Source organism: Pristiophorus japonicus, chromosome 2, assembly GCF_044704955.1.
Source record: "Pristiophorus japonicus isolate sPriJap1 chromosome 2, sPriJap1.hap1, whole genome shotgun sequence".
Lineage (NCBI taxonomy): Eukaryota > Metazoa > Chordata > Chondrichthyes > Pristiophoridae > Pristiophorus > Pristiophorus japonicus.
In genome coordinates this window covers 228,448,369-228,473,015 of record NC_091978.1, presented here as the reverse complement: position 1 = coordinate 228,473,015, position 24,647 = coordinate 228,448,369, and the positions used below count along the sequence as shown (strand labels likewise).

The window sequence follows — 24,647 nt, the reverse complement described above, 5'->3', positions numbered from 1 at the left end:
AAGAAGTCTGGGGGTGGGGGGTTATGTATGTTTGTTCTAAAAAGTTTAAAATTTCTCTGTCATTATTACATTCTTTTATTTAACTTTACAATTGTCCTGGAGTGTCTTCTAATAACGTAAGGAAAAGCATGAATAAAATGGTTGGAAACAATGGCCATGGCCAGGCCAGGCAAGGCAATGATGAAACGTAACGCAACTATAACTGTCACCAATGTAAGTTCACGTAAAGCGTTCATTTCTGAGCTGCTGACGCAAAAGTTTTGCAGCTACGTAGCTACCACGGGGCTTTTCCAGTGTTGCGGGAGGGTGCATGGGGGCATGGGTTCATCGCCAGGCTGATTGTCCTCCCCGAGGTCTTCGACATCCTCCTCCTCGTCTTCCTCCTCCCCTCTCTCCTGGCAATTGTTGTCCTCTCTTCATAGCTAGGTTATGCAACATGCAGTGGACCACAATAAACTCAGCGACTTGCTCAGAGGGGTATTGTAGGTTGGCTCCTGAGTGATCTAGGCATCGGAGGCGCTGCTTTTGTCTTTTCCACGATATTGCATGTAGCTATAGGGCTTTCATTGTAGCAGTTCTCGGCTTCCATCTGGGGATTACGCAGGGGGTTCATGAGCTAGCTGGCAAGGCCATATCTTTTATCCCCCAGCATCCAACCATGACCTTGTGGCTGATGCTTAAACAGGTCAGAGGCAGTGCTCTCACGCACGATGTGCACATCATGGATGCTGCCTGGAAAATTTGCATTTACTGCCATGATTATTTGGTTGTGGTCGACAACGAGCTGCACATTCAGGGCGTGGAATCCCTTTCGGTTCCGAAACACCTCCACATCCTGTAAAGGTGCTCGCAGGACGATGTGTGGACAGTCTATTGCTCCCTGCACCTTGGGGAAGTTTGCTATTCGCAAGAAACCCAAAGCACTCTCAGTCTGTGCCTCACTGGTCACAGGGAAGCTTATAAAGTCCATCCTGCATGCGTAAAGGGCTTCAGTCACCTGTCGAATGCAGCAATGTGTGACGTGCTGAGAGATACCGCAAATGTCGCCAGCTGAGGCGTGAAAGGAGCCTGATTCATAGAAGGAAAGTGCCTCAACGGATGATGTTGGTAGGCTGCAGATCTCCCTTAATTAGCTGGCATATCTCACCGATGACCTCCTTTCGGAAGCGCAGCCTCCTAAGGCACGTGTTATCAGACAAGTTCAGGTATGATCACTTTTCCCTGTAAATGCGTTGGGTGTAAGGTCCTCCTCTGCAGCAGTCTGCCATGTCTTTGATTGGGCACATAATGCTCTTCAATATACCTTCTCCCATCTCCAGTCTGCAACATGTGATTAGTGACCAATACTGGTAGAGAAATTACAGACCCCATCACTATAAATCACTACAAATGCCCTAAATTTGTCCTCAACAGATACAAATGTGATTAGATGATTGGCAAGAGTCAAAAAGGCCCTTAAAATCACTCACAGATTGATTCTCCTTATAAGCACTTGAAGCAGCCTTTCAGTTCAAAGTGGCGTCCATAGTGCCGAGCACTGCCAACTTAAGGTCAGGTGAGTGCAGCTTTTCTCCAGCGAATTTTTCACCGAGCGATCAGCTCGGCGAATTGCGTGTGATATGGTGAAAGCTGCGGTTGGCGATCATCTGGGCGATAGCCTTAGGCCAGGCGATGCAGCACATTCATGTGTGCCGAAAGTTGGGCCGCCGATTAATGGGCGATGTTTCGGCCCTACTTTTCACTTTTGAGCAAAAATGGGCGATAGCCTGCTTATATGGGCGATGGATGGGTGATCATGAGTGGAAAGTCTAGCCCTATATGTCTTTGGAATGTCCTTGGTATACATGTGCCATTTGAGTGGAAAAACACTGGTCAAGACAGTACTTGTTACAATTGCTGTCCAACTGAATTGTATAAAAATAAATCATTGGTGCAGATATTGTATATGTATATTATGATTTTGTAATTCCATGAGTGAATTTACAAGAGTGAGTATGTTAATATTACTATAATATACAGTTCTAAAGTTTAGATGGGGGAGTGTGATTACTAATCCATTTGAAAAGGGGTCCTTCAACCCAAAAAGTTTGAGAACCATTGTTTTATACAGCATTGTTGCATGGTACAAACAGAAGAAAAATACTAACTTACTTTTAGAATGATTTTTGATTGTTTTGGGCACTTCCTTGTCACCAAAATTCCAAATGATATTGGGATGATCAAAGCAACCAATGTAAAACCTGTTTCAGAAATAAAAATAACATTTTAAAGTAACTAGTTAACTAAAAGCATTCCTTAAATTTGTTTTCACATTTATTCCCTTATTACCATGTCGTGGACCTTGTTAACGGACTTTGTTCAGTGTTCTTTCTTATCTGTCTCATACTCCTCACCTGGGTATTTATATTTTAATCTAATTCTGCAATACTAAAGCATTTTTGGAACTCTATTGATGTATCCAGTTTAGGCTGTCATTTTAATTCTACCGGGGTCTGGTGGGACCTCTGGCTTCATAGAAATTTACAGCACGGAGGAAGCCATTTCGGCCCATTGTATCAGAGCTATCCTTCCTAATCTCACTTTCCAGCTCATGGTCCATACCCTGTAGGTTACAGCACTTTAGGTGCACATCCAAGTATTTTTTAAATGTGGTGAGGCTTTCTGCCTCTACCACCCTTTCAGGCAGTGAGATCCAGACCCCCACCATTATCTGGATAAAGAAATTTCCCCTCGTAGCTCCTCTATGCCTCCCCCCAATTTAAATCTATGCCCCCTGTTTGTTGACCCCTCTGCCAAGGGAAACAGTTCCTTCCTATCCACTCTATCCAGCCCCCTCATAATTTTATATACCTCACAGGTCTCCCCTCAGCCTCCTCTGTTCCAAAGAAAACAGACCCAGCATCTCCAATCTCTCCTCATAGCCAAAATTCTCCAGTCCAGGCAACATTCTTGTAAATCTCCTCTGCACTCTTTCCAGTGCAATCACATCTTTCCTGTAATGTGGTGACCAGAACTGCACACAGTACTCCAGCTGCGGCCGAACCAGTGTTTTATATAGTTCAAGCATAACCTTCTTGCTCTTGTATTCCATGCCTCGACTTATAAAGGCAAGTATTCCATATGCCTTCTTAGCCACCTTATCTATCTGGCCTGCTACCTTCAGGGATCTGTGAACATGCACTCCAAGGCCCCTCTATCCCTCTACACGTCTCAGTATCCTACCATTTACTGTCTATTCACTTGCCTTGTTAGCCCTCCCCAAATTCATTACCTCACACTTCTGATTGAATTCCATTTACCACTTTTCTGCCCACCTGGCCAGTCCATTGATATCGTCCTGCAATCCACAGCTTTCTTCCTCACTATCAACCGCAAGGCCAATTTTTGTATCATCTGCAAACTTCTTAATCATGCTCCCCACATTGAAGTTTAAATCATTGATATATACCACAAAAGCAAGGGAGCTGGTACTGAGTCCTGCAAAACCCCACTGGAAACAGCTTTCCAGTCACCAAAACATCTGTCGACCATTACCGTTTGTTTCCTGCCACTGAGCCAATTTTGGTTCCAACTTGTCACTTTTCCTTGGAGCCCATGGACTTTTACTTTTCTGACCAGTCTGCCATGTCAAAAGCCTTGCTAAATTCCATGTAGACTACATCAACCCTCTTTGTTACCTCCTCAAAAAATGTAATCAAGTTAGTCAGACACGACCTTCCCTTAACAAATTCATGCTGGCTATCTTTGTTTAATCCATGCCTTTCTAAGTGACAATATTTTCCAACAATTTTCCCACCACCAAGGTTAGGCTGACTGACCTGTACTTACTCGGTCTATCTCTTTCTCCCTTTTTGAACAACGGTACAACGTTAGTAATCCTCCAGTCCTCCGGCACCACCAGTGTCCCCCTTGGCCTGCAGCGTGACCTTGAGCAGAGGCAGCAAAGAAGAGGACAAGCTGCTCACAGAGAGTGAAGGCGGAGGGGGAGAAAGGCTCTCAGCAGGAGGACTTATCCACCTAAGATTTTCCGAGAGGAATTATCGTACCTCAACCCGAGCAGTGTCCTCGGACAGCGATGGCCAAGTCTGTCCCTGCACAGTCGCAGGAGGAGCAGACTTTGGCGGGGCCATCACAGGCCCCAAAACCCAGAGGACATCTGCCAAAAGCATCTGTGCAGCCGCAGCAGGTAAGTAAGCAGCCTTCCTCTAACTCCACTGAAGGCACAGGAATAGTACCTTGTAGAAGCACGCGTAAGAGAAAGATGAGACACAAGTATTGTGTACAGTTTTGGTCTCCTAACTCGAGGAAGGACATTCTTGCTATTGAGGGAGTGCAGCGAAGGTTCACCAGACTGATTCCCGGGATGGCGGGACTGACATATCAAGAAAGACTGGATCAACTGGGCTTGTATTCACTGGAGTTCAGAAGAATGAGAGGGGATCTCATAGAAACGTTTAAAATTCTGACGATTTAGACAGTTTAGATGCAGGAAGAATGTTCCCAATGTTGGGGAAGTCCAGAACCAGGGGTCACAGTCTAAGGATAAGGGGTAAGCCATTTAGGACCGAGATGAGGAGAAACTTCACCAGAGAGTGGTGAACCTGTGGAATTCTCTACCACAGAAAGTTGCTGAGGCGAATTCACTAAATATATTCAAAAAGGAATTAGATGTAGTGCTTACTACTCGGGGGATGAAGGGATATGGCGAGAAAGCAGGAATGGGGTACTGAAGTTGCATGTTCAGCTATGAACTCATTGAATGGCGGTGCAGGCTCAAAGGGCCGAATGGCCTACTCCTGCACCTATTTTCTATGTTTTTATGTTTCTATGTAAGTAGATTCACAAGGATAGCCACTTGGGTGTTTTATTAAATGTTTCTGTAAAGTTTCCGTTACTGTGATGTCACAGATAAAAAAGACATAATGTTACCTCCAGCAATGATGGTCAGTATGAAAGGAATGGCTTGGCCATTCTAGGGATGCTTTATGGTGATGTTGTAGGGTGGTGCCACCCTGGCACAGCATGTGGCAGCCATATGGGTGTAATGTGTAAAGTTAAGTAAATCTGGCCATGATGAGCCCATCCCTGGACTCCCAGGCAGCAATGTGCTCAGGTGCTAGTGGGATCTGGTCCGTAGATTCCTCCTGCTCCTCCTCTGCCTCGTCTTCCGGCTGATGTGCCTCCTCCTCCTCCTCCTCCTCTGAAGAGGCTGTGCGCTCAGAACCTTGCTCCTCATGCAGTGCTAATCCTCGCTGTTGCACTATGTTGTGCAGGGCGCAGCAGACCATGATGATTCTGGAGACACTCACTGGTGCGTACTGAAGGGCTCCTCCAGATCTGTCGAGGCATCTGAAGCGCATCTTCAACATACCCATTGTCTGCTTTATGACACTTGCTGATTACCATGATTTAAACGTGCCTGGAGGTGCTAAAACGGAGCCTGCACATTTAGCACTCAACCACTGATTAGGAGCAATTTTTGTGAAGTCGAATCTGTAGCCTCTCCGCATGCACTTCCACTGAAGGTGTGGAGGGTGCTGGCTGACAGATAATGGCATGTATCAGAATGGCTCAGGGGCCCGGGGAGAGGGCCCACAGGTTCACAGATGTAGCACTGGATGTCCGAGTGGATGAGGTACAGCGGAGGAGGGATGTCCAGTACCCACAGGGGCAAAGGAGGCCACATTATACCTATATTACATTTTTCCTACATTACAACAGCGATTACACTTCAAAAAGTACTTCATTAACTGTAAAGGGCTTTGGGATGTCCTATGATCATGAAAGCCATTTTAAAAATGCAAGCCTTTTTTCTTTTTCTTTTTGAGAAGCAATTAATGCAGCAGATGCGCAAATTGATCGTCAAGGAGGACACAGCCAGGAGCGCTACCCACAGGACATGGTTCCAGTGCCACAAAAAATGTAATGACTTGACACAGTGAAAGCTGAGCATGGCTGTAAGTAACACTTACAATCCTCACCATCAGCTGATCACTGTTAGGAGAGGTCATTAATTGCAGCGCCAGCCAGCAAAATGGTGTGCAGCCTCCTTAATGAGTGTTAGGAGCTAATGGTTCATCACAGCCTTAATCATCCTCGAGATGGACACTCCTAATGCACTTAAACTCCTTTACCAAGATGGTGTCTTGCACTAAAGGTTGGCTGATCTGGCATTGTAGCTCAAGCCACCTTGGAGATTCTTTAGTGCCTAAAGTATCCAGGGGAAAATAGCACACCTGGACTTCAAATTTTCTGCACACAAAAATAAAAATTGATGGATTCCATATAAAATAGAATCTCAAGTATGTAACTTAGGGAAGAAAGATTGGACGAACATGATTCAAACATTGTAGGGTTTCAGCCCTAAAGTGGCATGGCCAGCTCGCAGGAATCTTAGTGCTAGCTGATATCTTGCTGGGCTGGTCTTGTGGGATTGCTTGAGGTTGGCGTGAGTTATCTGTGCAAATCAAGTTCCTGGCCTCGACTCGCCCTAATGCTGGCAATTTTCCAAAGGAATGAAGCAGAAAATTGCATGTTTCAACAATAGATGTGAATAAGTGGCTGGATTTTGGAGCCAAATTTTTTTTTCAGTCTTTGCATAGTGGGGAATTCCAGTGTAAATTCAAATTTGTTTTTTTGGGGAGAAGCATCTGGAACAAAACAAAAAAAGGCAAAACAAAGGTGGAGGTAGGACACCGAGTCTGTGGGCAAGTGATTAAACAGCAAAGCACCTGACCTCTCTGTTTAGTGGCTGGAGAAATGGAGGTGATGCTGCATGAGATGGGTGTGAGGATGTTTGACACTCCAGGGCATCCTCCATAGAGGGCAGCAGTACAGCATGCCCGGCAGGAGGTTGGCAACCAGGCTCAATACAGTACCTGCACGGCCTGGGAACAGGTGTGGAAGAGAACACATCTTAAGCAATCTGCCACGTAAGACTACATAACCATTACTTTTACCAGGCCTATGGCCCAAGTATGCCTGGCACAAGGTGTAGCCTGCCAACCTGCTCCACATTTACTGCTCGCCCACTCCAAGCCTTCACACAATCATACAGCACTGCATTGTTGCAGCCATAATTCACTAGAGCATCAATGGCTTCTCTTCCCACCATCACCTCCAGAATCCCCCAAGGATCTATCTTTGGCCCCCCTCCTCTTCCTCAACTACATGCTGCACAATTGGGGTCAGCCACCCCCACTCCCTTCGCTCCACCATTGGCTGTTGTGCCTTCAGCTGTCTAAGCTGACTACAAACTTGGTCAAAGAGATGGGTTTTAAGGAGGGTCTTAAATAAAGAGAAGGAGGTGGGGAAGTTTAGGGAGGGTATTCCAGAGCTTCGGGTCTAGGTGACTAAAGGCACAGATGTCAATGCTGGGACAAAGGCATGTAAACTCCTTACTCTACAGTATGAAACCATAAGAGGCACATTCTGGGGACAAGGTCACTCTGTGACCTTAATTCTTTATTCACGGGACTCGAAAGACGATGACCCTGCGTGGGACCTCCCTTTTTATACCTGTGTGATCAGGTAGGGAGTGTCTCCCACAAGTTCACCCCTTGTGATCAAGGTGTGCATCTAGGTTGAGTATACAGTAGTATTACATTGTGGTTACATACATGACATCACCCCCCCCCCCGCCCCCAAAGTCTTATTGGGATCATGGGTTTAGTCTTTCAGGTGGTCTACAATCCCTCGTGGAGCGCCGCAGTTGGGGCTCTGGTTGTTGAACACTGACGTGAGTGTCTGTCACCTGTGGTGATTCCGGCCTGTCCCGGCTGACCGCAGGGACTGTGCATTCTTCTGATTGCTCTTGTTGCTCGTTCACTGGCGGTGTTGTGAGCTCCATCTCATGGTCTTCTTCAGGTTCCTCCGTGTCGATGCTGAACCTTTTTTTTACTTGGTCCAGATGCTTACGACATATCTGACCATTGTTGAGTTTTACCACGATAACCCTATTCCCCTCTTTGTCAATTACAGTGCCCTCAAGCCATTTGGGCCCCATGGCGTGATTCAGGATGAATACAGGATCATTTATTTCTATACATCGCCCCCTCGCATTACGGTCATGGTACTCGTTTTGTGACTTGTGCTTGCCCTGAACTATGTCGGTCAGGACTGGGTGAATGAGGGACAACCGAGTTTTGAGTGTCTGTTTCATTAGTAGCTCTGCGGGCAGAGCCCCGGTGAGCGAGTGCGGTCAGGATCTATAGGCCAGCAGGAGATGCGATAGGCGGCATTGTAGGGAGGGTCCTTGAATCCTGAGCATACCTTGCTTAATGCTTTGGACCGCATGTTCCACCTGGCCATTGGAGGCCGGCTTGAACGGCGCAGTCCTGGCGTGGTTGATGCCATTACCCGACATAAACTCTCGGAATTCGTAGCTTGTGAAACATGGGCCATTATCACTAACCAGGATGTCCGGCAAGCCATGGGTTGCAAAGATCGCACGTAGGCTTTCCACGGTGGTGGATGACGTGCATGAATTCAGAATGATGCACTCGATTCATTTCGAGTACGCATCTACCACAATAAGGAAGATCTTACCCATGAACGGGCCTGCGCAGTTAACATGAATGCGTGACCATGGCCTGGTGGGTCAGGGCCACGGGCTGAGCGGGGCCTCCCTGGGGGCATTACCCAACTGGGCACACGTCGTGCATCTGCAAACACAGTGTTACAGGTCTGAATCAATTCCAGGCCACCAAACGTGTGACCGGGCAATGGCATTCATAAGCACAATGCCTGGGTGCTCGCTGTGGCGTTCCCTGATGAATGCCTCCCTGCGTTTCTGGGGCATAATTACCCGGCTGCCCCATAGTAGGCAGTCGGTTTGGATGGAGAGCTCATCCATCCGTCTGTGGAACGGTCTGACCTCCTCAGGGCATGCTCCGTGTGCGGGCGCCCAATTCCCAGTCAGGACACATTTCTTAATCAGGGATAGGAGGGGATCTCTGTTTATCCAGATTCTGATCTGGCGGGCTGTGATGGGGGAGCCTGCGCTGTCAAAGGCATCGACAGCCATGACCATCTCGGTGCTTTGCTCTGCTGTCCCCTCAGTGGTGGCCAGTGGAAGCCTGCTGTGCGCGTCAGCGCAATTTTCAGTGCCGGGCCGGTGCCGGATGGAGTAGTAATAAGCAGCCAGCGTGAGAGCCCATCGCTGTATGCGAGCTGATGCGTTGGCATTGATAGCCTTGCTGTCTGACAACAGGGATGTTAGTGGCTTGTGGTCCGTCTCTAATTCAAACTTCCTACCAAAGAGGTACTGATGCATTTTTATTACACCATAGACACGTGCAAGCGCTTTCTTCTCGACCGTCCCATATCCCCGTTCAGCTTGAGAACGCGACCTGGAGGCATAAGCCACGGGTTGTAGTTGACCCTCAGCATTGCCCTGCTGCAACACGCAACCAACCCCATAGGACGATGCATCACATGTCAGAACCAATTTTTTACAGGGGTCGTACAGGGTCAACAGCTTGTTTGAACAAAGTAGGTTTTGCGCCCGATCAAAAGCTTGTTCCTGACAGTTCCCCCAAAACCAATCGCAACCCTTACGCAGGAGCACATGTAGCGGCTCCAACAACGTGCTCAAGTTCGGCAGAAAGTTCCCGAAATAGTTCAACAGTCCCAGGAATGAATGTAACTCCGATGTGTTGCAGGACCTGGGTGCTCGTTGAATCGCCTCTGTTTTGGATTCGGTGGGCCAAATCCCACCTGCAGCAACCCTCCTGTCCAGAAACTCAACCTCAGGAGCTAAGAACACACATTTAGACTTCTTGAGTCACAGGCCTAGTCTGTGTAGCACCTCCTCCAGGTTGTGGAGGTGTTCGTCGGTGTCTCAACCCGTGATGAGGATGTTGTCCTGGAATACGATGGTTCCAGGAATGGATTTAAGCAGGCTTTCCATGTTTCGTTGAAAAATCGCGGCCACTGATCGAATGCCAAACGGGCATCTGTTATAAACAAACAGTCCCTTGTGCGTGGTGATGGTGGTCAGTAGTTTAGATTCGTCGGCCAGTTCCTGGGTCATATAGGCTGAAGTGAGGTCCAACTTGGTGAACAGCTTGCCGTCTGCCAGCATGGCTCTCGGGAGCGGGTATTGATCTTGTAGGGACACCTGATTAATGGTGGCCTTGTAGTTGCCACAGATCCTGACAGAGCCATTCGCTTTTAGGACGGGAACAATGGGGCTTGTCCAGTCGCTAAATTCAACAGGCGAGATGATGCTCTCTCTCAACAGCCGGTCCAATTCGCTCTCGATCTTTTCCCGCATCACATACGGCACCGCTCTGGCTTTGTGGTGCACTGGCCTGGCATCCGGGGTGATGTGTATCACTACTTTAGTGCCTTTGAAAGTCCCGACGCCAGGTTGGAATAGTGAATTGAATTGTTGTAGGACTTGGGAGCACGAACTTCGCTCCACAGATGACATTGCATGAACATCCCCCCATTTCCAGTCCATCTCAGCTAACCAGCTCCTCCCCAACAGTGCGGAACTATTGTCAGGGACAATCCAGAGCGGCAGCCGATTCGCTAACCCATTGTGTGTGACAGCCAACATTGCACTGCCCAGCACCGGAATGATTTCTTTAGTGTAAGTCCGTAATTGTGCTTCAATACGTGCTAATTTGGGTCTACTGGCTTTAAATGGCCATAGCTTCTCAAATTGCTGAACGCCCATGAGTGACTGGCTGGCCCCAGTGTCCAGCTCCATGCGTACAGTGATACCGTTTAATAAAACCCTCATCATCATTGATGGCGTTTTAGTGTATGAACTGTGAATATTCGCCATTTGGACCCACTGAACCTCGGCGTCCATCAATTTGCACCAAAAGTCATCCTGCCTCAAAGAACCCTCTTCTGGTCCACCTGCCTCATTTATTGGTCTGGTTGCAGGCTTCCTGCACATTCGAGCTAAGTGGCCGCTGAGATTGCAGTTCCTGCAGACAAACTGTTGAAATCTGCACGATCTAGCTGAGTGTTTTCCCCCACACCTCCAGCATGAGTTAAATTTTCCATTGTTGGGAACAAAAGGACTATGGCCAGGCATTCCGCGCTGACTGTCCCTTTGACTGCTCTTAAGTACCCTATTAGTGGGTGTCAATGGCTCCATCCCAGGCCGCATTGTCCACTGTGATGGCGTGAATATCCACTCAGCCTGCCATTGTCTCTGTTGAAGTCCTACTCTGGGGTCTATTGCTGCCTGGGGAGTATCGGACTGCTCCTGCCTGCCTGTGGGGCTCTGAGTCGCATTGATGATGTTGACTCCCTGATCCATCGCCGTATTAGAGGCAGAATTGCGTACGTATATTATTTTCCTCTCTTCCTCCCCCGCCATGAAAGTTTGAGCTATCAACGCCGCCGCTTCCAAGGTCAAATCCTTGGTCTCAATTAATTTGCGGAAAATTCCCGCATGACCGATGCCCTCTATAAAGAAGTTCCTTAGCATCTCCCCCCTGCAGGTGTCTGTGAACTTACAGAGTCTGGCCAAAAGCCGGAGGTCCGTTACGAAGTCTGGTATGCTCTGTCCTTCTTGACGTCGGTGGGTATAGAACCTGTGTCGGGCCATATGTATGCTACTTGCTGGTTTGAGGTGCTCCCCAATCAATTTGCTAAGTTCTTCAAAGGTTTTGTCCACCGGCTTTTAGAAACATAGAAACATAGAAACATAGAAAATAGGTGCAGGAGTAAGCCATTCGGCCCTTCTAGCCTGCACCGCCATTCAATGAGTTCATGGCTGAACATGCAACTTCAGTACCCCATTCCTGCTTTCTCACCATACCCCTTGATTCCCCTAGTAGTAAGGACTTCATCTAACTCCTTTTTGAATATATTTAGTGAATTGGCCTCAACAACTTTCTGTGGTAGAGAATTCCACAGGTTCACCACTCTCTGGGTGAAGAAATTCCTCCTTATCTCGGTCCTAAATGGCTTCCCCCTTATCCTCAGACTGTGACCCCTGGTTCTGGACTTCCCCAACATTGGGAACATTCTTCCTGCATCTAACCTGTCTAACCCCGTCAGAATTTTAAACGTTTCTATGAGGTCCCCTCTCATTCTTCTGAACTCCAGTGAATACAAGCCCAGTTGATCCAGTCTTTCTTGATAGGTCAGTCCCGCCATCCCAGGAATCAGTCTGGTGAACCTTCGTTGCACTCCCTCAATAGCAAGAATGTCCTTCCTCAGGTTAGGAGACCAAAACTGTACACAATACTCCAGGTGTGGCCTCACCAAGGCCCTGTACAATTGTAGCAACACCTCCCTGCCCTTGTACTCAAATCCCCTCGCTTTGAAGGCCAACATGCCATTTGCTTTCTTAACCGCCTGCTGTACCTGCATGCCAACCTTCAATGACTGATGTACCATGACACCCAGGTCTCTTTGCACCTGCCCTTTTCCTAATCTGTCACCATTCAGATAATAGTCTGTCTCTCTGTTTTTACCACCAAAGTGGATAACCTCACATTTATCCACATTATACTTCATCTGCCATGCATTTGCCCACTCACCTAACCTATCCAAGTCGCTCTGCAGCCTCATAGAATCCTCCTTGCATCTCACACTGCCACCCAACTTAGTGTCATCCGCAAATTTGGAGATACTACATTTAATCCCCTCGTCTAAATCATTAATGTACAGTGTAAACAGCTGGGGCCCCAGCACAGAACCTTGCGGTACCCCACTAGTCACTGCCTGCCATTCTGAAAAGTCCCCATTTACTCCTACTCTTTGCTTCCTGTCTGACAACCAGTTCTCAATCCATGTCAGCACACTACCCCCAATCCCATGTGCTTTAACTTTGCACATTAATCTCTTGTGTGGGACCTTGTCGAAAGCCTTCTGAAAGTCCAAATATACCACATCAACTGGTTCTCCCTTGTCCACTCTACTGGAAACATCCTCAAAAAATTCCAGAAGATTTGTCAAGCATGATTTCCCTTTCACAAATCCATGCTGACTTGGACCTATCATATTACCTCTTTCCAAATGCACTGCGATGACATCCTTAATAATTGATTCCATCATTTTACCCACTACCGGTGTCAGGCTGACCGGTCTGTAATTCCCTGTTTTCTCTCTCCCTCCTTTTTTAAAAAGTGGGGTTACATTGGCTACCCTCCACTCCATAGGAACTGATCCAGAGTCAATGGAATGTTGGAAAATGACTGTCAATGCATCCACTATTTCCAAGGCCACCTCCTTAAGTACTCTGGGATGCAGTCCATCAGGCCCTGGGGATTTATTGGCCTTCAATCCCATCAATTTCCCCAACACAATTTCCCGACTAATAAGGATTTCCCTCAGTTCCTCCTCCTTACTAGACCCTCCGACCCCTTTTATATCCGGAAGGTTGTTTGTGTCCTCCTCAGTGAATACTGAACCAAAGTACTTGTTCAATTGGTCCGCCATTTCTTTGTTCCCCGTTATGACTTCCCCTGATTCTGACCGCAGGGGACCTACGTTTGTCTTTACTAACCTTTTTCTCTTTACATATCTATAGAAACTTTTGCAATCCGTCTTAATGTTCCCTGCAAGCTTCTTCTCGTACTCCATTTTCCCTGCCCTAATCAAACCCTTTGTCCTCCTCTGCTGAGTTCTAAATTTCTCCCAATCCCCGGGTTCTCTGCTATTTCTGGCCAATTTGTATGCCACTTCCTTGGCTTTAATGCTATCCCTGATTTCCCTTGATAGCCACGGTTGAGCCACCTTCCCTTTTTTATTTTTACGACAGACAGGAATGTACAATTGTTATAGTTCATCCATGCGGTCTCTAAATGTCTGCCATTGCCCATCCACAGTCAACCCCTTCAGTATCATTCGCCAATCTATCCTAGCCAATTCACGCCTCATACCTTCAAAGTTACCCTTCTTTAAGTTCTGGACCATGGTCTCTGAATTAACTGTTTCATTCTCCATCCTAATGCAGAATTCCACCATATTATGGTTACTCTTCCCCAAGGGGCCTCGCACAACGAGATTGCTAATTAATCCTCTCTCATTACACAACACCCAGTCTAAGATGGCCTCCCCCCTAGTTGGTTCCTCGACATATTGGTCTAAAAAACCATCCCTTATGCACTCCAGGAAATCCTCCTCTACCGTATTGCTTCTAGTTTGGTTAACCCAATCTATGTGCATATTAAAGTCACCCATTATAACTGCTGCACCTTTATTGCATGCACCCCTAATTTCATGTTTGATGCCCTCCCCAACATCACTACTACTGTTTGGAGGTCTGTACACAACTCCCACTAACGTTTTTTGTCCTTTGGTATTCCGCAGCTCTATCCATATAGATTCCACATCATCCAAGCTAATGTCCTTCCGAACTATTGCCTTAATTTGCTCCTTAACCAGCAATGCTACCCCACCTCCTTTTCTTTTTATTCTATCTTTCCTGAATGTTGAATACCCCTGGATGTTGAGTTCCCAGCCCTGATCATCCTGGAGCCACGTCTCCGTAATCCCAATCACATCATATTTGTTAACATCTATTTGCACAGTTAATTCATCCACTTTATTGCGGATACTCCTTGCATTAAGACACAAAGCCTTCAGGCTTGTTCTTTTAACACCCTTTGTCCTTTTAGAATTTTGCTGTACAGTGGCCCTTTTTGTTCTTTGCCTTGGTTTCTCTGCCCTCCACTTTTCCTCATCTCCTTTCTGTCTTTTGCTTTTGCCTCCTTTTTGTTTCCCTCTGTCTCCCTGCATTGGTTCCCATCCCCCTGCCATATCAGTTTAAATCCTCCCCAACAGCACTAGCAAACACTCCCCCTAGGACATTGGTTCCGGTCCTGCCCAGGTGCAGACCGTCCGGTTTGTACTGGTCCCACCTCCCCCAGAACCGGTTCCAATGCCCCAGGAATTTGAATCCCTCCCTGTTGCACCACTGCTCAAGCCACGTATTCATCTGCGCTATCCTGCGATTCCTACTCTGACTATCACGTGGCACTGGTAGCAATCCCGAGATTACTACTTTTGAGGTCCTACTTTTTAATTTAGCTCCTAGCTCCTTAAATTCGTTTCGTAGGACCTCATCCCTTTTTTTACCTATGTCGTTGGTACCAATGTGCACCACGACAACTGGCTGTTCTCCCTCCCTTTTTAGAATGTCCTGCACCCGCTCCGAGACATCCTTGACCCTTGCACCAGGGAGGCAACATACCATCCTGGAGTCTCGGTTGCGGCCGCAGAAATGCCTATCTATTCCCCTCACCATTGAATCCCCAATCACTATTGCTCTCCCACTCTTTTTCCTGCCCTCCTGTGCAGCAGAGCCAGCCACGGTGCCATGAACTTGGCTGCTGCTGCCCTCCCCTGATAAGTCATCCCCCTCAACAGTACCCACAGCAGTGTATCTGTTTTGTAGGGGGTTGACCACAGGGGACTCCTGCACTACCTTCCTTGCACTGCTCTTTCTGTTGGTCTTCCATTTCCTATCTGGCTGTGGACCCTTTCCCTGCGGTACGACCAACTCGCTACACGTGATACTCACGTCATTCTCAGCATCGTGGATGCTCCAGAGTGAATCCACCCTCAGCTCCAACTCCGCAACGGGGTCTGTCAGGAGCTGGAGGCGGATACACTTCCCGCACACGTAATCGTCAGGGACACCGGAAGTGTCCTTCATGAGCACGTAAGTCTTTGGTCCGCAGCTGGTCAAAAGATGAGCCCTTCGCTTGTCGGCCGCTGCATCCCCCAGCCATTCTTTCATAACGAAGCTTTGCTGAAGCCTCTCGACAAAATCGTCCCAGTCTTCCCCCAACACAGTACCGTTCCTCTGTGCTACCGGTGGCCATTCTTGTGGGTCGTGAATTCCCGTTTCTCGTCGCCAATGTAAAGTCCTTACTCCAGAGTATGAAACCACACGAGGCACATTCTGGGGACAAGGTCACTCTGTGACCTTAACTCTTTATTCACAGTACTCCAAAGACAATGACCTTGCGTGGGACCTCCCTTTTTATACCTGTGTGATCAGGTAGGGAGTGTCTCCCACAAGTTCACCCCTTGTGGTCAAGGTGTGCATCTAGCTTGAGTGCATACAGTAATACATTGGTGTTACATTGTGGTTACATACATGACAAGGGGGATGGACAAGAAATCAGAATCAGAAAAACCGAGAGTTAGGGAGGTTAGAGCCGGAGGAGATTACAGAGATTTGGTGATAAGGGCTTCACTGCTAATGCAGAAGTTTTGGCTTGGCAGGTAGTGGAAATTATAGCCAGGCAGGAAGCCTTCAGTAAGGGAACAGTGGTGTCACCCATGAGCCAAGTATCTGTCAAAACCATGCTATCAATACTACCATTCACAATAATGTTGTGGATGGCAATGGCCTTGTTCGTAAGTGAATAGACATTCTGGATGGAGATGCAGAAAAGGGCAATGATTGTTCTCTGTTGGCAGAGTCCACAGATCAGCGGTGGAAAGGGTGAGCAGGACAGGAAGGAAGTTAGTGAGATTAGCCCCCAGAGGTTGCACTGGGTGGAAAGGTCAGTGAAAGAGGAGGATAGGGCAGTTTGGCTTGTTGCTCATAAGAAGTTAGCAACGGGTGCTTCAATGGGCCCTTCAGAGAATGCTGAGAGAGACACAGATGGTAGCTGTGGGCTTATCCAAGAAAATTCAAGCCTGGGATGGCGGCACAAGGGTAGGAAAGTGGAGGAATAGTGAAGGAATAGTGAAGGAATAGTGAAGGGTTGGGGTGGGAATTTGGGGGGTCAAAATAGCTGAGAGGAGAGAAATGAAAGGTGGCATGACTGGGTAAGAGGAAGGGGAGGAGTTAGGAGAAAAGAGCCAAAGACAGAAGTAATGGGCTTGAGTCCAGAGCAGCAGCCAAAATGTGCACGTGAATAGACACAGAAGAAATTCAGGTCACATAGGCCCAGCAAACATGAAGAGAGGCATGTCCTGCTGTAATCAAAGGAGAGGGAGGAGACAATATGAAAGACAGAGGTCCTGTGGTGGGATTGAGTTGACTTGTAGATAGAGTGGAGTCAGCTTGAAATCTAGGCACAGAATCTGGATTTAATTGCGTAGAGTACCTTCTTCCCCACTCCCTCCATTTATATTACTTAATGAATAAGTAAGGCGTATGCTGAACTTAACCAATCTGGCTGAGGGTCCAAGTCACAGACATCATAGAGCACCGAGAGCAAAGGCTAAAGAGGAGAAACCTCATACTGTTATTCTAAGCTTCCTGTACTTCTCAGAAACATTAAGAATTCTGGCTGCTCTTCAGAAGCAAGCAGTATTAAATTTCTAATCACATCACAAAGATTTTATGAAACAATGAAATATGAAATAGTTTATCTCATGGACTTCCCCAGGCATTTAGCCAACATCATGTGGAGTCAAACTTCTTTCCAAACTACTGATAGCAGAGAAAGTGGCACTGATTTGGCACAACAAAATCAATTGGTTAATGCTGACTTACACAGGATGAATTGTAAGCATTCATAGGTCAAACCCTGTTTGAATCCAATGGAAGAAGTTAAGAAATTAATCAAAACTAATTACATTCATAATGGAATTAAAAACAAAATAAAATTATGGATACACATACTGGTATTTCATTTTACCCACCCCGCTTGATGTTTAACCTTCCCAACACTGAGCAGCACAAGCCCAGATGTTTAGAAAACCTGACAGAATCTCCAATCACCAGCAGCCACCGAGACGCCTGTAGCCAGCTGCTCCTTGTTTTTATCTCAACTATTATGCAATAAATAAATAAGAGCATCTGAACTTGTTCCCACCCTCTTAAAATTCTATGAAGAAAAACAAATAAATATAATTTTGATCACCTATCTGTATATAAGGTACTTCAATGTGACTTGCTTGTGTCGAGATGCTGGAATTGTTGAAGTCTTGTGTCAAAGTAGTTGAGTAAATAGAAAGACACAATGGCATGAAACCAATGGCCAGAATTGTGGAGCTGACAGTCATGGAAACACTGCAAAGCATAAAATGGTTATTATTTAAAATAGGAAAATACTGATGTTTAAAGAGTTGAAGCCTGTGCTAGGAACGGCCACTTGGAGGCTTGTTAACGGACTGATTGCCACTTAAAATGCCTGCTAGTGCTCATTAAGGAGGTTGCACAGAAATTTGGTAGCGAGCATTTGTCCGAATGCCCCCTGCTAACAGCAACCAGCTGTTTGCGAGTAAACACAGCATTGATGTGGATTTCATCAACTGGGAGAAATGTTCCGGAGTCCTGGTGGGTCAGTGGCGGGTGGACTCCCTGCCGGAGGAGCTCGGGCCTTTTGCCTGGAGCACGACCCATCTCCTCTATCTGGGAGTCCACCTTAGCCCCGACGAGGAAGCCTGGCTGGCGAACTGGCAAGAGCTGGAGGCCAAGGTCGCCGCTCGCCTAGGGCGCTGGACAGGACTGCTCCGAGTGCTGCCCTACAGGGGTCGAGTGCTCGTCATAAACCAGCTGGTGGCCGCTATGTTGTGGTACCGGCTGGTCACTTTGACCCCTCCCCCTGCGTTTGTCGCCAGGATACAGAAGAAGCTGGTGGACTTCTTCTGCAACAACAGGAAGCACTGGGTCTCTGCCGCGGTCTTGAGTCTCCCGCTTAGGGAGGGCGGTCAGTAGTTGGTGTGCGTCAGCGCCCAGCTCGCGACTTTCCGTCTTCAGACCCTGCAGAGATACCTTTACGTCGAGCCCCCTCCTAGGTGGCGTGCTCTGGCGACGTATTTCTTCCGCCAGCAGCACGGCCTCAACTACGACACGCAGCTCCTGTTTGTGAGCTTGGCGGGCGTCAGGACCGCCGTCCAGGAGCTGCCTGTCTTTTACAAGGAACTCACCAGGGTCTGGAACAAAGTCTCCACCAAGCGCAGCTCTCCACCGGCTGGAGTGGCGGCGACCGAGGTTTTAGGTGGCAGTCGGACGAGAGGGCCGTGGCTGGTGAGGTGACCAAGGTCAGGGACCTGCTCGATGGTGGAGGAGCGGGCTGGATGGCGCCCGACACGCTGGTGCGGCGCCTAAATTCGGCCGACGTCCGCCGCGCGGCCGATGCCATCGAATCGCTAAAAACAGCTATGGGCCCTGACTCCGTTAGGTGTGTCGAGGAGGCTCAAGCACGTGGGGAGATCCCATCCGAACTAACCCCCGTCCGGACGGAAATCCTCATCGGTGCCAAACCCCGGAACCTCCCTTGGGAGCCGGCGCCTCACAACTTGAGCCGCCTCGGGGAAATCCCCTCCGTGCCTTTCAGTTCTGCGCGGTGGGTTTTCCTGTACGGGCTGCTCCTGCACACTCTCAACCTTGCCATCCTCATCTGCCGTCCGGACACGACATGGCGTACCATCTTGCCGTCCGGAGGAGGCGGGTGTCCCCGATGGAGTGCACTCTACGCGGGAGTCCTCCCACTATTTATCGGGGACTTGGCCTGGAGGGTGGTGCACGGAGCAGTCTCGTGCAGTAGATTTTTAAGTCGGTTCACGGGCTCCCAGGCCGCTTACAATTTCTGCGGTCTGGAAGAGTCCGTGTTCCATGTTTTTATGGAGTGTGCGAGGTTGCAGCCCCTGTTTCATTATTTAAAGGGGCTGCTGCTCAATTTCTGGCTGCACTTCAGTCCCACACTCCTGATCTTTGGGCACCCTGTGAGGAGGGGAGCGGGTAGGTTCGAGGGCCTCCTCGTAGGACTGCTCCTGGGCACAGCCAAGGGGGCCATCAGCCGGTCCAGGCAGCGGGCGGTCGAGGGGGTCGTTCAGACTGACTGCCTTCCTCTCTTCCGCTCTTACATCCGCGCCAAGGTGTCCTTGGAGATGGAGCACGCGGTGTCCACTGGTACGCTCGCGGCCTTCCGTGAGAAGTGGGCGCCGGAGGGACTGGACTGCATCATCAACCCCGGCAACCAAATTTTAATTTGATTTTATGTTTTAAAGTTTAATTTGTTTTAATGCCGGGTTTTAGTGTCCCCCTCCCCTTTTATAGGGGGCACTTGTAAATTATATGATTTTAATGCCCCAAAAAAAAAATCACAAAAAAAAACCTACAAAAAAATACAAAAAAAACTCCCAAAAAAACAAAAAAGAGGGCAGTTAAAAGTGTCTGGAGCGTCCCCCAGATCGGGGGGCACTTGATTTAATGTTTCATTTTGTTTACCCTAAAAAGAGTTGATGTGGATTTCATCAACTGGGAGAAATGTTCCGGACTCCTGGTGGGTCAGTGGCGGGTGGATTCCCTGCCGGAGGAGCTCAGGCCTTTTGCCTGGAGCACGACCCATCTCCTCTATCTGGGAGTTTACCTTAGCTCCGACGAGGAAGTCTGGACGGCGAACTGGCAAGAGCTGGAGGCCAAGGTCGCCGCTCGCCTAGGGCGCTGGACAGGACTGCTCCGAGTGCTGCCCTACAGGGGTCGAGCGCTCGTCATAAACCAGCTGGTGGCCGCTATGTTGTGGTACCGGCTGGTCACTTTGACCCCTCCCCCTGCGTTTGTCGCCAGGATACAGAAGAAGCTGGTGGACTTCTTCTGCAACAACAGGAAGCACTGGGTCTCTGCCGCGGTCTTGAGTCTCCCGCTTAGGGAGGGCGGTCAGTCGTTGGTGTGCGTCAGCACCCAGCTAGCGACTTTCCGTCTTCAGACTCTGCAGAGATACCTTTACGTTGAGCCCCCTCCTAGGTGGCGTGCACTGGCGATGTATTTCTTCCGCCAGCAGCACGGCCTCAACTACGACACGCAGCTCCTGTTTGTGAGCTTGGCGGGCGTCAGGACCGCCGTCCAGGAGCTGCCTGTCTTTTACAAGGAACTCACCAGGGTCTGGAACAAAGTCTCCACCAAGCGCAGCTCTCCACCGGCTGGAGTGGCGGCGACCGAGGTTTTAGGTGGCAGTCGGACGAGAGGGCTGTGGCTGGTGAGGTGACCAAGGTCAGGGACCTGCTCGATGGTAGAGGAGCGGGCTGGATGGCGCCAGACACGCTGGTGCGGCGCCTAAATTCGGCCGACGTCCGCCGCGCGGCCGATGCCATCGAATCGCTAAAAACAGCTCTGGGCCCTGACTCCGTTAGGTGTGTCGAGGAGGCTCAAGCATGTGGGGAGATCCCATCCGAACTAACCCCCGTCCGGACGGAATTCCTCATCGGTGCCAAACCCCGGAACCTCCCTTGGGAGCCGGCGCCTCACAACTTGAGCCGCCTCGGGGAAATCCCCTCCGTGCCTTTCAGTTCTGCGCGGAGGGGTTTCCTGTACGGGCTGCTCCTGCACATTCTCAACTTTGCCATCCTCGTCTGCCATCCGGACACGCCATGGCGCACCATCTTGCTGTTCGGAGGAGGCGGGTGTCCCCGATGGAGTGCACTCTACGTGGGAGTCCTCCCACTATTTATCGGGGACTTGGCCTGGAGGGTGGTGCACGGAGCAGTCCCGTGCAACAAATTATTAAGCCGGTTCACGTGCTCCCAGGCTGCCTGCAATTTCTGCGGTCTGGAAGAGTCCGTGTTCCATGTTTTTATGGAGTGTGCGAGGTTGCAGCCCCTGTTCCATTATTTAAAGGGGCTGCTCCTCAATTTCTGGTTGCACTTCAGTCCCACACTCCTGATCTTTGGGCACCCTGTGAGGAGGGGAGCGGGTAGGTCCGAGGGCCTCCTCGTAGGACTGCTCCTGGGCACGGCCAAGGGTGCCATCAGCCGGTCCAAGCAGCGGGCGGTCGAGGGGGTCGTTCAGCCTGACTGCCTGCCTCTCTTCCGCGCCTACATCCGGGCCAGGGTGTCCCTGGAGATGGAGCACGCGGTGTCCACCGGTACGCTCGTGGCCTTCCGCGAGAGGTGGGCGCCGGAGGGACTGGAGTGCATCATCACGCCCGGCAACCAAATTTTAATTTGATTTTATGATTTAAAGTTTAATTTGTTTTAACTGCTGGGATTTTTAGTGTTCCCCTCCCCTTTTATAGGGGGCACTTGTAAACTTTATGATTTTATTGCCCAAAAAAAATCACAAAAAAAAACAAAACAAAAAAAAAGTCAAAAAAAAAAGAGGGCAGGTATAAGTGTCTGGAGTGTCCCCCAGATCGGGGGGCACTCAATCTAATGTTTGTTTTGTACTCCCTAAAAGAGTTGATGTGGATTTCAAGCGCTACTTAAAGAGATACTCACCATTTCACATTCAGTTGCTGCTGGAGCTGTGCAGTGGACCACTGAAATACATTGGCTGACTTTCTCAGACAGCTTATCAAGACTTCACCAACAGTGTTCAATGCCATTTGCAACTCCTCAGATAATGAAGCAGTCCGTGCCCGCATGCAGCAAGAACTGGACGACAAACAAAATAACATGATGGCTGCGGCAGTGTGCCCTCCTCTTTAAGGGCGACCGGGCCGCTATGCCACATACCGACAGCAAAAGCTGTCAGTGGCACCCACCTTGCGGTGGGGTTGCTCCCACGGGGCAATTCTGGGAAAGGGGCAATTTCTCGAGGGGCATTTTGTGAAGCAGTCGCCACCAGTCGGCAAGGGGTTGGCGGGAAAACGGACAGAGCGGTCCTGAATACTGCTCCAAAACTCAGGAAGGGTAATTTCCAAAATGGTGGCCCCTCTGAGGAGACTCGGCAGCCATTCTGCTTCACCTCGTGGCCATCACTTTCAGGTGGCCAAAGGCCTTATTGGAAGGGGCAATTTCAGCTCCAAGGTTTACAAGGATGGAGGATGAATCTGTTGACATAACGCTACAACAGATGAGGTGAAGATGGAGGTTCTTTTTGCCTGGGATGGCTGAGGATTAAGAAGGCATGATGCCAGAACACTTAAGTGGTGGCAGATCCACTGAATGCAGCAGTATCATACAGAGGAGCGTTCTCATTGTTCTGTACCTAATTCAGCTCCATTTTGAAGGAGTTGCACAACCCAGTGGCTGACCATTAGAGGAAGAGCATCCGGGAGGGCGCTGAACACCGAGTTTCGTCACCGAGAGCATGCAGAAAACAAGCGGAAGGAGCGTGTGGAAAACCAGACTCCCCATCCACCCTTTGCTTCACCTGTGACAGAAACTGTAATTCCCGTATTGGACTGTACAGCCACCTGAGAACTAACTTTTAGAGTGGAAGCAAGTCTTCCTTGATTTCGAGGGACTGCCTATGAGAGGATGATTATTGAGTTACGAACAACTCTCTTTTGTTGCCAACAATAGAAGATACAATTAAATGCAAATAATAGAAAAGCAATAGTTAATCCTGTCAAGTGACATCCAGTTTCACTTTGAGTGAGCAATGAACACAATGAACTGAAAGCAGCTGAGACTACAAGGAAAACTTTGGATTATGTTATTTAATGTTTGCTAAGTCTGTCCTTTTAAGATTTTAATGGCAAAATAGAAAAACATTTTCTTTAGAAGCTTTAAAACAAAAAATATTCAGAAATGGGTACATTTGAAGTATATTCCTCCATATTTCTGATCAGCTTATAATATTCAATCCTGCTCTTTGATCGACATGTGTTCATTTGTAAAAGGTGCACTGTTAAAGGATAAATTTGCAGGGCTATTGGGAAAGAGCAGGGGAGTCGGTCTAATTGGTAGATCTTTCAAAGAGCCAGCACAGACACGATAGGCGAAATGGTTTCTTTCAGTGCTGTATGATTCTTTGATTTTATGCTTGCAGCCCATCCCCGAATGGAGGGATTTAGATGGTCTACATATAGAAAAATGGATAACTTCATTGTCAACTTGATGTTGTCACCACATACATAGATAGTGTTGGTCAAGCTTGGGAAAGTGTCATGCAAAGCATTTTAAGTAGGTGATATTAAAGTAAATCCAGGACATTTTCAAATTGTTAAGAAATTAAAGTAAGATACTGACAACGTAAAGAGAACATTTTCTCCATTTATTATAGGCAATGAAATTGTTATTATGCAAAAAGGATGTGCAGAGAGGAGAAAAGAATATGCGTAACTTGATAAGTGAAAGGTGGAGAGGAAACCATAAGCACTCACCTGAGATCCATATCTCCATCAGTCCAGTAACTCAGTACATTTGAAATAATCCCTCCAGGACATGTGCCCATAACAAGTACAGCAATTGCTGGAGCGGGTTTTAACTTAAAAGAAACTGCAAGGATAAATGCAATGAGTGGCATAAATCCAAACTGACAAACCATGCCCACAGCTAGCCCCCAAGGTCTCTTCAAGTGAGCCCACAGCTTCGTCAGGTCAATAGCGCAGCCCATGGAAAACATGATCAACAGGAGTGTTACATAAAGTGGTACACGTATAATGTTCATCACAAGCTGATTAAAGACTTCATCAATGGTCGAGTTATTTTGATTGAACTCTTCATTGTTGGTTGTAGTATTGCTGAGAAGTTTTTGACTGTTTGTGAAATTTTCCATTTTTACTTTTACAACTTACACTGGATTTCTGCAGCCGATTGTAATCCTGTGTTCTAATGGTTTCATGTTTTATATAGAAACACCCCAGGCAGAGTTTCTTCGTAAAACTGGAATGTGTGTTGGTATTGGGCTGAGTAAATCTGACGTGTTTTGTACAACTATTAACCTCTTGAGGACTGGAACAGTGCACTGCAGAGTAACTCTAAAACAAAACAGTGCGGCTTTCCCTCAGTATTGACCCTCCGACAGTGCAGTACTCCCTCAGTAATGCCCCTGATTTAATGAGTATAAGGAGGGTGTAACTGAGTTAAATGGCACG

At 48.2% G+C, this 24,647-nt stretch overlaps 1 pseudogene; it reads right to left on the bottom strand.

Moving 5' to 3' along the window:
* LOC139229926 (ileal sodium/bile acid cotransporter-like) overlaps window positions 1–24,378 on the bottom strand; it is a 110,647-nt pseudogene extending 86,269 nt beyond the window's left edge.
* Between the last annotated feature and the right edge of the window lie 269 nt (window positions 24,379–24,647).